Source organism: Lepisosteus oculatus, chromosome 16, assembly GCF_040954835.1.
Source record: "Lepisosteus oculatus isolate fLepOcu1 chromosome 16, fLepOcu1.hap2, whole genome shotgun sequence".
Lineage (NCBI taxonomy): Eukaryota > Metazoa > Chordata > Actinopteri > Semionotiformes > Lepisosteidae > Lepisosteus > Lepisosteus oculatus.
The window spans coordinates 18,637,737-18,654,839 of record NC_090711.1 but is presented as its reverse complement, the minus strand read 5'-3'; the positions used below and the strand labels follow the sequence as shown (position 1 = coordinate 18,654,839).

Genomic DNA, 17,103 nt, shown 5'->3' with positions numbered 1-17,103 from the left:
TCTCCAGATTTTCCTTGTCCCCTTTCTTATACACCAGAGACATAATACCTGTCCTCATCGTTCTTCCGAGCTCACCCTCCCTCAGGACTTCGTTATAAACCTCCAACAACACCGGTAGTAAGCTTTCACGAAAGGTTACATAAAATTCTGTCGGGAGTCCGTCAATCCCCGGGGTGGTACCTCTACGCAGGCCACCAATGGCCTCTCCGATCTCAGTTATTGTTAGGTCCTCACCCACACCTTCCATACCATCAGTCTTCCTGTCAAAACCTATCCACCACTCATCCCACAAACTCTCATCCACTGGTTTCTCTGAAAATAAAACCCTGTAAAAATTAGTTGCACACCTCACCATGCCTTTTATGTCTCTGACACTGGACCCATCTTCTCTCCTCAGACCCTCGAAGAGAGTCCTCTTCTGTCTGGCTCGAACCGAGCCAAAGAACTGGGCTGAGCACCTCTCCTCCCCCTCAATCAGGTTACCCTTCAACCTAAACAAAAAATCCTTAGCTCTCTCTAGCCAAAGTTCTTTCAGTCTGAGTTTGAGCTCAGAAACTTTTGTCATGTCAAAAGCACCACCCTGGTTGGAAACCACATACTGCTCTTCAAGTTCCTGCTGCAATCTCACAAGCTCCCTTCTCTCTGCTACCTTCTTTTGGCTACAGTATGAGATAGAAGCCTTGGAGATAGCCCTTTTACAGGCTTCCCACCACAGCACCGCTGTCTGGTACCGCCCCCTCTGTAACTGGAAACGATCCAAAAGCGCAACTATCAAGCTCTGATAATCGGCTTCCAATAACACTTTCGTGTTCAGTTTCCAGTAGTTTGATTTAGGGTCCATACCATCTGGTATCAAATCAACCGACAACAACAGATGATCTGAAAACCATACCGGAGTAACCGTTGCCGCCTGTGTCAACCCACGTAGGGTGGTGAAGATATAATCAAGTCTTCTGAAGACATCCCTTCCATTACTCCATGTGTGCATTCTCTGTCCCTGACTATAGTCCTTATGACCATCTTTTAGGTGAAACCGTGATATTAATTCCTTAAGACCACTCACACTCACACCACTCGCATCACACACATCAATATTAAAATCCCCTCCCATCACTACCACTCTATTGGTGTACAGATGAGGCTCAAGGTCCTTCAAAAACGCCGCCTGGAGCCGCCTTTCGGCAGGCCTGTAGACAGCTATCAAACATACCTGCAGTCCTTCCCATGCCCCGTCTACAACCATTAGCCTTCCTGGGACTATGCAGTTAACGTCGCTTACAGAGAAATTCGGGGTTCCACATAGGATCCCGATTCCGGATGAGTTCACTCCCCCTACACTCCACCAGGACTCCCCTTTAACCCAGTCTCTTAAAGGTGGCAATATCACCTTTTGTGCCTAAGTGTACCTCCTGCAAAAAACAAAAGCCGAAATGGCGCGCTTCTAACCATTTGAAGACGCCAATCCGCTTACTATGATTTTTAAGCCCTCTGGCGTTAACCGAACATACGGTACAACTCATGTTGGGTCAAAGGGAGTCTGCAGCTGTAACCCGTCTCCCAAACTAAAAGCACTTTCTATTCCAATAAGACTAAGGGCAGTTTCCACCACACCCATAACCTGCGGGGACCCCTCCCCCAGGGATGATGGACTTACCCCAGGATCATCGGAGGTCAGGAGGTGGATACCGCCACCTTTCCCCGACTGCTCTGAGGTCTCTGAAGCAAAATCCTCCTGTTCCACAACTATATCGCCCTGGCCCGGGGGTATGGGGTCATCAAAAGTACTGACCTCAGCTGAGGCCTCCAAGGTGTCAGCCTCTTCTCCCTGCCCTCCACCCCTCTCCCTCAATTCCCCTTCCTCCCTACCCTCCCTCTCCCTACCCCCCTCTCCTTCCCCCTCTACACCCCCCTCCACCCCTTCCTCCTTTCTACCCCCTTTCTTACACTCCCCCCTCGCCCTCTTCACAGCAATCGCCTTTTTCCGTCTCTGCTTTCTCTGTCCGCTCTCTCCGTCTTCTTCCTTCTCTGCCTCGACGTCGCTGTTTTCCGAGTCCTCCTCAAAAGCTAGGACCTGGAAACGGTTAGCCACAGTCTCAAACAAGCACTCATCCGACCTCATTCTTTTCTTCTCTGCTGCCGACTTCCTCTTTGCAGCCCTGCTAGGCTGGGTAGCCCACTCCGGCGACTCCGACTCTGCCCTGTCCATCACTTCCGCCCACGTTGAGGTCCCCGGACGCGCCTCTTCAGGTACCTTGGTCGTCTTAGGCATCCCCTCTGGTCTGTCGTCTCTTTCCTCTCTTGCGCCTGCTTGTGGCTTCTGGGTGGTCGCGGTCTTCTGCTGTGGTCTGGTCTCATCTCCCCTCGGGCCCTCTGCCGAAGTCCTCACCACGTCTGCAAAACTTCGACTTTTCATTGGACAGACCCTGTAGACATGGCCTTCTGCCCCACACAGGTCGCAAGTTAAGACCTTAGTACAGTCCTTAGTTTCGTGAGTTGTAGCCTTACACTTTTGGCACACACCGCCAGGACAGTTCGCCGCTACATGACCCCTCTGAAAACACTTCTTGCACGTCACCAGTTGGCCTGGATAGAAGAGGTAGCCTCTATTAGGCCCAATCGTGAAATAAGCCGGGGGATGTACCACACCCTCACTCTCAGATGGCTTAGGTTTTAGCCGCACCGTGTATCTTTTTACCGGTCCACACTCTGAGGGCATCTAAATCTTTTTGACCTTCTCCCTGCACATCCACAAATCTGGATAAAAAGGTGATTATGTCTCTTTCTGGGACCCGGTGATTAAACAGATGAATTGTCAAAGTCCTGAGCTCCCTGGCAAACAATGGCTCTATTAGGAAATCATTAAGCGGTACCACATCTCTTCCTTCACACACTTTTTCCCAAGCCTTCTCACAAAGTTCATCCGACGCAAGCGACAGGTCGTATATCCCTCTAACTGGGAAATCTTGTAAACAATCAATGTCCTTCAACTTAATCCCAAGAGCCTTCATCAGAACTACTCTTTCAAACCGCTCACGGTTCATCCATTCCTTCTTCTTCTCCGCCTCCTTCACAACAAAGCGCACTGTGCACCGCATCTGCCCCTCACGGGACAGAGGGTGCACAGCCGCCGAACCGCGGGCCCACTCACCACCTTCAACCGCTGTCATCTTGGAGGCCCCACTTCGCCCCCTGGGCTCAACCCAGGGCGACTACCCGTAGTGGCCTTGGTGGTCTTCTGCTTCGGTCTTCTGATGATAAGGTTCCGCCCGTCTGGTCTGGTTCCGTTGTCCGCTGTCTTCGCCTTCGTCGTCTTCGCCTTTTGTCAAGTCCTCAGACCGCGGTCATGCCACGTATCTTTAGATCTTGGCCAAAAGGCCGAGAAGCGATGCCCACAAAGGCGCGGACCGACGCGCGGGCGTTCCGCTGGCGCACGGTGGTGCACGGTGGCGCAGGCCGACTCCTCTGGAGCCCGGGACCCGCGCAGCTGCCGGCCTCCCTGCAGCCAGAGGCCTGCCGCCGGACTCCGCTCCCCCTCTCTCTTGCCTGCCTGCCTGCCTGCCAGTCCCGGGCGGGGGCCCTACTCTTTGATCTTCTGTCAACGGCCCGACAACGACTGCAGCCGCAGGGGGCGCCAGCCGCCCGGCCTCCTTAGCTTAGGCCCCTCCCACCGGCAGCAGCTGTGCCCAACCGGCTGCAAGCGAAAGCCGAGCGCCAGCACCTGCGGGCAGAGGCAAGGGGCAGCTCTCTCTCGGGAGGGAGGGACGGGGACGCGCGCACGCACACACGCCTGCCTGCCGAAAAAAAAAGAAAAGGTGGATATACTAAGTTTTTTGGAGGGAAAACGCACGGGAACCGAAAAGGGGGCCGGCCTGCTTGCCCAGAGAGTCAAGGCGCGAGAAAGCGCACAGAGGGAGCGAGAGAGAGACGGACACAGAGACATACAGATGGACGAGAGACGAGACCCGAGAAGAAGGAGCTCCAGTCCACCTCGCTTGCTTGCTTGCTTGCTACGTCTGTCTTTTCACCGCTGAGAGAAGGTGGTGCACCGCTCCCGGAGGTACTGCAATACCGGGCCGATGCGTGGAGAGGACGGAGCAAGCTCCTGATCCAGCTCCCTGTTCCAAAAATCCGTTTAATATGTGGTCCCCCGATGGGGGACGTATCAGATATTAAACTGATAAGAACAGATTTTTTTTTTATTACAAAATGACAAAAAAAACATCCTACTTACAGAAGAAAAACATATCTAATATCAAGGAAAACAACACACTCAGAAATCTACAAAAAACCGAAACCAACAGCAAACCCCAAACTAAGACATACTATATGGCAATAACCCCTTCCACCTTTCTTTGGCAGCGTGGTATCCTCTTTTCCTTATATCTATGACAATTTCACACTTAATTCTGTACTCCAATCTGCGAAACACACCCACCACGCTTACCTGGACCCCGTTTTTTGTCACACCGTTCCTCGCCCTCCACAGCTCGGATTTTGCATAACTTATTATTAACCAAAGAACCCACGCTGTCTCTTTAGAGTACAAACCTTTTTTCAAACCATACATAACTATATTTACAGTGATAACAAAGTTCAACATAAACATGTCAAAAAGTTCATTACACTTTTTCCACAAACACTTGGCAAAATTACAATCCCAAAAAACATGACGTATCGATTCTTGTCCATTGCATTGAATCCTCGGGCAAAATTTTTGTCGAGATAGTTTGTGTCTATACAAAATCTCCCTCACTTGGAGCCTTTGCCAGGCGATTAACCAGTTGAGGTCCATCAGGTCATGCTGCAATCCTTTTGGTTGAATCCGGCTCCAGATGTCTTTGGGTAGTCCACCCACCAGGCTTGCTTCATCCTTGCCCATTACTTCCACATACAGCGTCCTGTGGTTGGAGAGCACCTCACCTTCCAGTCCCTGTGCATTTTTGCTAATCCACCGGCTGGCGTGCCTATAATGCCAGGGCATGTCGACACCATGAGGAACCGAATTGTCCCAACAAAACAGTCCTTTTAATGATCTTGCAAACCAAAACCAAACAAAATAATGAGCCAGATGTCCAATGGGCCTTTTTGAAGCCTCACATAAGGAAGACACAAAAATACAATTCAATTTAATGGGTAAAGACGGGACCCCTCTTCCCCCCTCCTCAACAGGTCTGTACATATCTGCCCGTCTAACGTATTCATACTTTTTACCCCAAATAAAAACAAAAACCTCTTTAGTCAGGTACCTGTTTAAACTCAAAGGCATGGGATACACTGAAGCCAAATATCCCAACAAAGACAATATCTCTATCTTTATTATAAGGACTTTACCTATATGTGTCAGCCCCTTACTTTTCCACAAATCCAAACGTAATCTGGCTTTTTCTAACTTTTCAAGCCAATTATACTTAGCTGCTTCTTCTTCCTGGAAATAAACGCCGAGAATCTTCAGAGGGTCTTTACACACCTGCAAACCACACACACAGTCCTGCCGATCCCTCCACCTCCCAAAAAAATTAATTTTTTTTCCCCGTGTTGAGTTTAGCCCCAGATGCCTTGGTAAAGATTGCGAAATGATCCAGCGCCCCCTGCAGGTCCACGTCAGAATTCATGAACAAAGAAATATCGTCTGCATATAAAGCAATCTTGGCTCTCTGCCCTCCACTACCAGGCACCAAAACACCTTCCACCTTAGGGTCGGCACAAACAAGACGAGCATATGCTTCAATATACAACACAAAGAGTAATGGAGAAAGTGGACATCCCTGTCTCACCCCTGAATCCTGCCATACCATTCGCCCTACATGTCCATTTATTAAAACTTTGCTCCCCACTTCTCTATAGAGGGTCTGAATCCAACCTATAAAAAGAGAGCCAAAGCCCATACGCTCCATAACCTTCCATAGGAAGTCATGAGACACTCGGTTGAAGGCTTTTTCCAGATCTAAATTAGCCAGCAAGAAGGGCACATCCCTTTGTCTTGACCAAGCAACTAAGTCCCTTATTAACTGCAGAGTCCAACAAATCTTTCGTCCTTGAACTCCACATGTTTGCTCTTTACCCACGACTTTAGGAAGCACTCGTATTAGCCTATTCGTAAGAACTTTTGCCAAAATCTTGTAATCGGTGCCCAGAAACGTCAAAGGCCTCCAATTACTCAAATCTGTAGGTCTTCCTTTTTTATACAACAAAATCAAAATCCCTGTACTCATAGATGTACTCAAGCGCCCTCTCACAAATACCTCCTTCACCACAGATAACAATATATCTTTCAATATGTCCCAAAATGTGTAATAGAATTCTACAGGGAGGCCATCTGCGCCCGGCACTCTACCTTTTTTCAACTCTCTCATGGCAGTAGTTAACTCTTCCACCATAAAAGGCCCTTCCATACTCGATTGTTCCTCCTCTGTGATTAATGTTGCCACTGGCTTTAAAACACATCTAACAGCTGCTTCTTCTATCTCTCGCTTCGCAAAAAGCTCCTGATAAAAATCCGTTGCAACCGATAACAACCCTTCCCTATCTGATACCAATTTACCTGCACTATCAATCAGGCCTTCCACTACTCTCCTGCATAACCTGTCCCTCATGCCACGGAACTGGAAAGTAGAGCAGGACTCTGAGAACTGCAGTTTATCAATGTGTGTCTTAAAGAGGTACCTACGAGCCTTCTTCTCATAGAAACTTTTCAACTTCTCCTTCTGTTTACAAATCTCCTCTAAATCCACTAATACCCCTCTGTTACTGTCCTCATATAAAAGAGTTAGATGCTCCTGCAACAATCTACCCTCTCTCTTTTCCTGCGCTTGCTTTTCCCTACAGTAACTTCTCGTTATTTGTTGGATCCTTTTCTTAACTACGTCCCACTACTTTAGGGTGGAGGACCATTTAGTTATTTCATCTACCCACTCTATCAGTTTACTCCTTATCAATTTTCTGTAAGCTGCATCTTCTAAAACACTCGTGTTCAATCTCCAGGTCCCCTTACCAAAGTTAACACCTGCCCCAGCAATTTCAATCAACACCAGATCATGATCTGAGTGCCAAAAGGGCTGCACAGATGCACTTACTACCATAAGGTCCCTGGAGGAAAGGATCTTGATCACTGAAGTCAAGATTGAAATCTCCCCCTAAGACAATCTTTCTATTGGTTAAACAAAAAGGAGCTAAGTTTGCATAAAAGGTAAGTCTCTGAGAAACTACAGCTGGAGCGTACACTCCTATAAACTGAAAATTAAAACCACCCACAACCACATCCACACTCATTAGCCTACAAGCCACGCCCACCTCACATCCTTCCACCACTAAATCGTAGGTCCCAAATAAAACTCCAATGCCTGATGAATGAACCCCGCCCACGCTCCATCTGGAAGGGCCTCTATCCCATTCATTAGTAAAGGCAGCCGCATCCCTTCGATCTCTGAGATGCACTTCCTGTAAAAAACACACAGTAAAATCCAAAGTCCTCAAATAACTAAACACTGCCGTTCTTTTAGTTATATCTCTCAATCCTCTGACATTGATTAAGACTTTCAACATAGTAAATTAAAAGGATTTAACAAAAGCCCTTCTGAGTCCATTCCCTCATTAAACAAGAAAAACATACATAGACTTCTTTAACTACTTTCTCAAATGTACCACACACTAATAAACCACCCACACTCTCTAGATTTTTCTACCTCTACTCTCACTCTCTTAAAACCTTTCAACATATTACAAATACCCTCCGTACCAGGAGGATAAACAACATTTCCCTCCACTAATTTGCATGCTTGCAAAAATTCCCTAGGAGCCGCTAGTTTTGCTCTTAGCGTTTCCTTTTTCTTAACCTTCTGCTCAAAATTGACCTCGTCTTTTTCTACACCTTCTACCCACTTTCTTACTAGGTCTGTAATTCGATATCTCTGCTGTGCAACATCCCTAATGTCCTCCGCGTACAAATGGAAAGTTGATACTTCCCCGTCGGTAACCACTGGCCTCAATCTGATCCCTCTTTTCTCAAAAATGGATCCTTCAAAGGATTCAGGCCACTTAACTGAAGTCGTCTTCTCGTCCCATCTGCACAGTCTCAAAAATTTGCTGGGCAGTCCTGCATCAAACCATACCTCTGTTCTTTCTTCAGGCATTCCACCGGGCAAACTGCTCCCTTCTTCTAGAGGCGTTTCCTCGATGGTCAGATTTGGTCCTGGAGAACAAGAAGACTCCAACAACACATCTTGAAAATTAGGCATGGAGATTGAGAAGCTCCTTTGTGTTTCCATCCCAACAGACGCCGGGTAATCCTTTGCCGCTTCTATCTCCATGCTATCTGCGCTTCTACCCGCCTTTCTAATTGGGTCATCACCAGTCTCTATGTTCTTCCTTTTGCTTTGATGTTTAGTTGGGACCTGTTCCGGCTCCGTCTCCTCCACCATGTCTCCCCAACTTATTTTCCCAACAACCTCTTTCATTACTTCCAGTCCCGAAGAAACTTCTTTTGACTCACCTCCGGCAAGTTCACACCCCCGTGCTGTTTCTCCAGTATCAGCCGTTGAGGCTTCTCCTGTTTCCTCCATGTCCACACTGCCCGTCTCCTCCTCACCTCCGCGCTCTTCTGTACTGGCGCCTGGGGCTGGTCTCGAACCCTGCACAATCTCAGCAAAGCTCTTTTTCCGTTGTTCACAATCCTTAAATATGTGCCCCTCGCCCCCACACAGATTGCATCTAGTTTCTTCAGTGCAGTTAGCGGTGGAATGCCCCACACCTTCACATTTCCGGCAGATCACCTCACGACAATCAGCAGCGTTGTGCTCCGGCTTCCCACATCTCCTACAAACTGCGGGCTGCCCATAATAACAATAACCGTTATTTGCGCCAATGAAGAAAGATGCTGGGGGATGCAAAAGGCCGTCAGGCGCTTGTCCGTTAGGCCGAAGACGCACCCTATAACGCCTCTTCCCTGTCCAATACCCCTTCCTGTCCATAAGCTTTTCACCCACTCCTTGTATGTCCACAAAACGCTTTAAAAAGCAGACAATATCTCCTTCTGGTACATATGGATTGAACATCACCACAGTTAATGTTCTCAGTTCACGGGCAAACAAAGGTTCCATGATATAGTCCGAGAAAGGTTCTTCAGCCTTTTTCTCATTAGCAGTAGACCAGACTCTTCTGACTAGAGCCTCCGAAATAAGCGATAAATCAAAAATCTTCTTACCCGGAAAATCTTGGAGACAAAAGACGTCTTCTGGTCTTAACTGCAAGGCTTTCTGCATCACTTCTTCCTCAAAGGTGTCCCGAGAATCCAACTCCGTCTTCGATCCTCCCATCCGTAGCACAAACCGCACTGCATTCCGCACACGTCCCTCACGGGTCCTTGAAGCTCCATCCATCTCGAAGAAAAATTTTTGGCCGGAAAGCTCTGCCACAAAAAAACCCAGAAAAAAAACTCCTGGCGTCGATCCCTCCTCTTTCTCTTGACTAAGAAGCAAGCTGCGGTCAGGCCACACACTTGATCTTAGCCAAAAGGCCGAGAAGCGATGCCCACAAAGGCGCGGACCGACGCGCGGGTGTTCTGCTGGCGCATGGTGGCGCAGGCCGACTCCTCTGGAGCCCAGGACCCGCGCAGCTGCCGGCCTCCCTGCAGCCAGAGGCCTGCCGCCGGACTCTGCTCCCCCTCTCTCTTGCCTTCCTGCCAGTCCCGGGCGGGGGCCCTACTCTTTGAGCTTCTGTCAACGGCCCGACAACGACCACAGCAGCAGGGGGCGGCAGCCGCCCGGCCTCCTTAGCTTAGGCCCCTCCCACCGGCAGCAGCTGTGCCCAACCGGCTGCAAGCGAAAGCCGAGCGCCAGCACCTGCGGGCAGAGGCAAGGGGCAGCTCTCTCTCGGGAGGGAGGGACGGGGACGCGCCTGCCTGCCGAAAAAAAAGAAAGAAAAGGTGGATATACTTCGTTTTTTGGAGGGAAAACGCCCAGCTGTCGAAAGGGGCCCGCCTGCAGGGACGGGGACACACGCAAGCAAGCAAGCAAGCCACGCCTGCCTCCCTGGGAAAGGGCTTAAAAAACTAAGTTTTTTAGAGGGAAAACGCACGGGAGCCGAAAAGGGGGCCGGCCTGCTTGCCCAGAGAGTCGAGGCGCGAGAGCGCACAGAGGGACCGTGAGAGAGACGGACACAGAGACACACAGATGGACGAGAGACGAGACCCGAGAAGAAGGAGCTCCAGTCCACCTCGCTTGCTTGCTTGCTACGTCTGTCTTTTCACCGCTGAGAGAAGGTGGTGCACCGCTCCCGGAGGCGCTGCAATACCAGGCCGATGCGTGGAGAGGACGGAGCAAGCTCCTGATCCAGCTCCCTGTTCCAAAAATTCGTTTAATATGTGGTCCCCCGATGGGGGATGTATCAGATATTAAACTGATAAGAACATATTTTTTTTTTTATTAGAAACATAAAAAACATCAACAGCAAAAATTACCCATCACACAAAACCATCCCACAAATATTACTCAACAAAACCCAGAGACGACATTCAACAACCAACCCAAAACAATTTCCCTAAACCCACCTCAAATGTAAATCAAAAGCCCGCCCCTACCTCCGAAAACACCCAAACAAAATATACCAACTTTTACTTATACAAACTCTAACACCCTGATAATATCACACCAATGAAAATAACCCCTTCCACCTCTCTTTGGCCGCAGCGAAACCCCACCTCAAAATGTCCCATTTTACCCGACATGCTATATCATATTTCACTTTATGAACAACCGCTGCTGGTGCTCCGCTGACCCCACGCTCAGTGAGGTCTTTGCGAGAAGTCCAAAGATGGAATTTTACAAAACTAATTACAAACCATAACAAAAAATTGCACCCCCATCTGCGTGTCTTTGGGATTCCCCGCAATATAACTTGTCTGGACACCACAAAATCCGATTTCACCTGCGTTAGGAAACCCCCACACTGGTCCCATACCCTCCGTGCAAAACCGCAATCCCATAAGACATGTGTGATTGACTCTGTTTCTTGACAGTCAGTGCGTGGGCACTTGTCCTGTCTGGAGAGACCGTGTCTGTATAAAGTCTCTCTAACAGGGAGTCTGTCCCATACCACCAACCAATTGAGGTCCTTTAACTTATTCTCCAACCCCACCGATTGCGTTTTCCTCCACACATCCCCTGAAACTCCCACGATCGCCGACTCCTCCTTTGCTGTAACCAGATGGTATAGTGCCTTATGGTTCAACAATACTGTACCATCCTTGACACCAGGGTGCTTTTTTAGCCATTGTACAGCGTGCTTGTAATGCCATGGTAATTTTTCGGCTTTGGGCGTTGTGTTTGTCCAAACCACTAGATGCTTCACTGCAGAGGCAAACCACAAGTGTGCAAAGGGGACAAACAGGTGGTCCGGACTCTCATGCAGAAGTCTGCACAGTCCTGAGATGAAGAGTGAGTCCAGTTTCACCGGCAGATCCGGCACTGCCCTACCTCCTTCCTCCACTGGCCTGTGCATATCCGCCCTCCTGATGTACTCGTATCCTCCGCCCCAAATGAAGCGGAAGATGGCCCTCACCAGGTCTCTACGAAACCTGGGAGGCAACGGAAAAACACAAGCCAGATGGATGAGCAACGGCAATATATCCACCTTTACTACCAGAACTTTCCCTACGAGTGTCAAATGTCTACTCTGCCACAAACCTAACTTCTGATTAACCTTTGCGATCTTACTCTTCCAGTTAATTGTGGCAGAGTCACCGGCCTGAAAACAGACCCCAAAGATCTTAACGGGCCCTGTTTCTAATTTGAGGCCTCTCACCACATCCTGCCTGTTTTTCCATCTGCCAAAATATTTAACGGTGCACTTGCTATGATTTAGCAGAGCACCCGTTCCTGCCGCCATGGTGTCCGCTATCTGCAAAACCGACAGAGAGACCTGTCAGTGGTAAGAAACAAAGTTACGTCGTCCGCGTAAGCCATCAACTTTGCCTGTGCTCCTCCGCTACCCGGGACTAGTACACCCTCTACCCAGGGGTCGCTCCGTATTTGTTGTAAAAAGGGCTCCAGGTAAAGAACGTAGAGTAAAGGGGACAAGGGACACCCCTGCCTCACCCCACGACTCACCGCGAACCCCATCCCCAAAACTTCCGTTCACACAAACCCTGGAGATGACCCCGTTGTATAAAATCCTAAGCCAGCGGATACAATTTCCACCAATCCCTAATCTCTTTAAAACCTCCCAGAGGAAGGGATGACATACTCTGTCAAAGGCTTTACTTTGATCCAGATTTACCAGTATTAGCTCCAGGCCCCTTTCCTCTACCCATTCTATAATGTCTCTTGCTAGCTGGAGATTCCAGACTAGTTTCCTGCCTTCTACGCTGCACGTCTGGTCCTTACACACTATGCCCGGCATCACCTTCCTCAGCCGTCTACTCAACACCCTGGCCAAGATCTTATAGTCTGTGCAGAGTAGTTGAATAGGCCTCCAGTTTTCCAGGTCCTCTTTATTTCCTTTCTTATAGATCAATGACAGAACTCCAGTTTTCATAGTTCCCGGTAATTCCCCAGACTCTAAAATCTCGTGAAAGACTTCTAGCAGCATAGGCTGTAGTTTATCCCAAAACACCACATAAAAATCAATGGGCAAGCCATCAATTCCTGGAGCCGTACCCCTCCGCATCCCCGCCATCGCTTCCTTTAGTTCCTCACCTGATAACTCTCCCTCCAGCTCAGGCATACCGTCCGTTTCCTTTGCTATTCCCACTAGCCACTCCTCCCACAAGGCAGTCTCCACTGGATTCCCCGTGAACAGTTCCCTATAAAATTCCGAAGCACGCCTTACTATACCTGCTGTGTCAGAGGTGACAGAACCGTCTTTCTGTTTTAGCCCTTCCACCAAGGTTCTGGCTTGTCTGTTACGCACCGAGCTAAAAAACAAGGCAGAACATTTTTCGTCCTTCTCTCTCCAATTTCCTTTTACTCTAAATAGGAAATCGTTGGCTCGCGCCAACCACCACTCTTTCACCTGGAGCCTGATCTCTGCTGCCCTCGGTGCATCAAAGGAGCCTCCCCGATTAAATTCCTCATAAAGGGTCTGTAATTCCTGTTGGAGCTGATCCACTTCCTCTCTCTTTCCTTCTCCTGTCTCTGCAATATTAAATTGATTCCTTACATATTGCTCTTTTACACGTCTCCCACCAATTCACCGCGGACAGATATTTCCATCTCAGACTACAAAAGTTCTCAACTAGGCCAATTATCCTACTTCTATACTCGACCTCGGACAACACCTTTATATTAAGCCTCCAGTAACCTGATCTGGGGCCAGAGTCATCCAAGGTCCAGCAGGCGGACAGCAACATGTGGTCGGAGAACCATACCGGCGCGACTTGTCCTACCGAAGGTAATCCATTCAGGGTGGTGAAGATGTAATCCAGTCGCCTGAAAATATCCTTGCCGTTACTCCACGTAAACTGTTTGGAGGCTGGACCCGAGTTGTTCAAGCCGTCCTGCAATTTGAAACGACTCACCAACTCTCTCAGGGCCCGTGCCCCTGCCCCATTTGTGTCACCAATATCCACATTGAAATCTCCTCCCATCACCACCACCCTGTTAGTAAATAAGAGTGGCTCAATCTTTTTTATAAAATCTACCTGAAGGCGCCTCTCCGCTGGTCCGTACACCGCAATCAGGCGCACTTTCAGGCTGTCCCACACCCCATCCACCACTAATAGGCGCCCCGGAACCACCACACAAACCTCTCCTCCCACAAAACTTGTCACCCCACATAAAATCCCAATTCCTGACGAGTGTACCCCTCCTATACTCCACCAAGACTCCCCTTTTTTCCATTCTTTCTTATATTCAACCACATCTTTCTGTGACCCTAGAGGTACCTCCTGAACAAAACAAAAGCCGAACTGGCGACTTGCTAGGTCTTTGAAGACGCCAGCCCGCTTAACTGGGTTTCTCAAACCCCTCACATTTATTGTGCAAATCTTACGACTCATGGCGGGTCGTTAAGAGTCTGTACCCTCATCTCATCTTCCTGGCTAGTATCTGAATTGTCTGATTCTGCTGTTACCGAATCACTCTCCTCCTCACCGGAGTGCTGCAGGCTCCCCTCCCCCGAGGAAGATAGATCACTCTCGGGATCCTTGGAGACTTGCGGGTGAGCAGGCTGTTCTATCTCCTTTAGACCCCCTGGCTCAATCTCACTCCCCTCACTAGCCACTACCGGCTCACCTTGTCCTGGAAGAATAGGTTCCTCGCTCACCTCCACCTCCTCCGGTTCCTCGGGGGTGACTGAAATAGCAGAAATATTACTGCCCTTTACCTCCAGTCCCTCCCCCGACCTTCTCCCTCTTGCTTTCGCCCTCCCAGCCACCTCTTTACCTTTCTTTCCCGTCGTTCCCCCAGCACTCTCCTTTCCTCGCCGCCGCCGCCATCCGGAAGCCCCACTTCGCCCCCTGGGCTCAACCCAGAGCGACTACCCGTGGTGGCTTAGGATCCTCGGCCTTCTTCCTCCTCCGGTTGGTTGCTCCTCCTTCCACTGGTTGGTTCTCGATCTCCCTCCTCGCCGCTGCCGCCGCCGTTGTCACCGCCGCCGCCGTCTTCTCCGTCGTCGTCTTCAAGCCAAGTCATCAAGCCGCGGGCATGCCACGTACTTTCCGATCTTGGCCAAAAGGCCGAGAAGCGATGCCCACAAAGGCGCGGACCGACGCGCGGGCGTTCCGCTGGCGCACGATGGCGCAGGCCGACTCCTCTGGAGCCCGGGACCCGCGCAGCTGCCGGCCTCCCTGCAGCCAGAGGCCTGCCGCGGGACTCTGCTCCCCCTCTCTCTTGCCTGCCTTCCTGCCAGTCCCGGGCGGGGGCCCTACTCTTTGATCTTCTGTCAACGGCCAGACAACGACCGCAGCCGCAGGGGGCGCCAGCCGCCCGGCCTCATTAGCTTGGGCCCCTCCCACTGGCAGCAGCTGTGCCCAACTGTCTGCAAGCGAAAGCCGAGCGCCAGCACCTGCGGGCAGAGGCAAGGGGCAGCTCTCTCTCGGGAGGGAGGGAAAGGGACGCGCGCACGCGCACACACGCCTGCCTGCCGAAAAAAAAGAAAGAAAAGGTGGATATACTACGTTTTTTGGAGGGAAAACGCACGGGAGCCGAAAAGGGGGCCGGCCTGCTTGCCCAGAGAGTCGAGGCGCGAGAAAGCGCACAGAGGGAGCGAGAGAGAGACGGACACACAGATGGACGAGAGACGAGATCCGAGAAGAAGGAGCTCCAGTCCACCTCGCTTGCTTGCTTGCTTGCTACGTCTGTCTTTTCACCGCTGAGAGAAGGTGGTGCACCGCTCCCGGAGGCGCTGCAATACCGGGCCGATGCGTGGAGAGGACGGAGCAAGCTCCTGATCCAGCTCCCTGTTCCAAAAATCCGTTTAATATGTGGTCCCCCGATGGGGGACGTATCAGATATTAAACTGATAAGAACAGATTTTTTTTTCTTATAAAATATACTTTATTCCAAAAATAAAAAACACATCTCAAAAGGAAAACATCTCACACAGTAACACTCCACAAATTCAAACAACGGCGGAACGGCGGTGATTGTCCATTATCAATCCATGCAAGGGTGGGCGGATTTGTGTTAATTTGAGTGTCCCTCCAAACCCTACCACTTGCTGTAACCCATTAATCCCTGTACAGGGTCCATAGGCCTTTCCAGCGCTCCTTTGCCGTGGGGAAACCCCATTTAGCAACGTCGCGCTTCATCCTCCTCCTGAGGTCCGCCAGGATCCTCTCCTCCAGCTCCCTCGCTCCCCACTCGATGTTGTGCCGGATGAGATTGTTCCTCGCGTCCCACAGGCCTTTCTTTGTGAGGGACAGCAGCAGCCACAACAGGAACTGTGTCCCCCTGTCCAGTCCGGTAGGTGCCAGCCCCAGCAGAATGTACTGGTAGCTGAGCACCGCATTCGTTTCCAGGAATTGCATTATGTTGTCCATTCTGCCCCACACCGCCTTGGCGAAGGGGCAGCTCCAGAAAACGTGCTCCTGAGTCTCCTCGACGAAACACGTGTCCCGGGGGCAATGCGGATTCCTGGAAATCGAGTGTCTGTAGAGGACCTCTCTGGTGGCTAGTCTCTTGTGAACAGCCATCCAGTTGAGGTCCTTCAGTTTGTTGTCCAGTTCTTTCGGCTGCGTTCTTTCCCAGACTTGTCTGGGAACTCGCAGCCTTTCGTTGGCGACCAGGTGCCCCCTCACCTCTTTGTACAGAGCTCTGTGGTTGGTGCAGAGCTCTGGCTGTCTCGTGGCCTCGTACCTCCTGCTCCACTTGACTGCGTGGGTGTAGAACTCCGGTCGCCTCTCTGCCTTGGGCCCAGTGTTTGACCACTGGACCAAGTGCCTCATCGGGATGGAGAGCCACAGCCTGACAAAGTACTGGTACTTGTGGCCGATGGGCTCCCGCAGCGCCCGGCAGAGGTTGCAGAAGAAGATGCAGTCGAGTTTCAGGGGGAAATGTGGGACATCTCGACCCCCTTCCTGGACCGGCTGACACATCCGGTTTCTCATGATGGACTCGTACCTGCAGCCCCAGACGAAGCCGAAGATCATCCCTTGCAGCGCCCGTCTGAGTCTGGCCGGCAGCGGGTACACCACCGCCAGGTAAACCAAAGCCGGCAGGACGTCTGCTTTCAACACCATCACTTTCCCTGTGTAGGACAGCGACCGTGTTTTCCACAGACCCAGCTTCGCGTTCACCTTGGCGATCCTCTCAGTCCAGTTGTTGGTCTCGTTGTCCTGGCTCTGGAAGGAAACCCCCAGTATCCTGAGGGGCTCCGTGCAGAGCTCGAGACCATCCGGCGCCGTCTTCCTGTGCTTCCAGGGCCCGAAGAACTTCAGTTTGCTCTTTCGGCGGTTGAGCTTCGACCCCGAGGCTCTGGAGTATTGCTCCATGACCTGCAGGGCCCTCCTCAACCCCCTGTCCGACCTCAGGAACAGCGTCGTGTCGTCGGCGTACTGGGAGATCTTCAGGGTTTCCCCCGCGCCTCCCGGTATCTCCAGGCCGTCGATGACGGGGTCCCGTCTCACCGCCTCTGCTAAGGGCTCTGTGAAGAGAACATAGAGAAGGGGTG

At 50.7% G+C, this 17,103-nt stretch overlaps 2 non-coding genes and 1 pseudogene across 2 annotated transcripts; all 3 read right to left on the bottom strand.

Annotated features, from left to right (window-relative positions):
• Positions 1-4,035: 4,035 nt before the first annotated feature.
• Positions 4,036-4,222, bottom strand: LOC138223369 (U2 spliceosomal RNA). Its single transcript, XR_011181817.1, has one exon. It is a non-coding gene; the product is annotated as a U2 spliceosomal RNA (small nuclear RNA).
• A 6,031-nt stretch (positions 4,223-10,253) lies between these two features.
• LOC138223462 (U2 spliceosomal RNA) lies at positions 10,254-10,437 on the bottom strand. The gene has a single exon (XR_011181890.1). It is a non-coding gene; the product is annotated as a U2 spliceosomal RNA (small nuclear RNA).
• A 4,874-nt stretch (positions 10,438-15,311) lies between these two features.
• LOC138223428 (U2 spliceosomal RNA) lies at positions 15,312-15,485 on the bottom strand (annotated as a pseudogene).
• Positions 15,486-17,103: the final 1,618 nt, after the last annotated feature.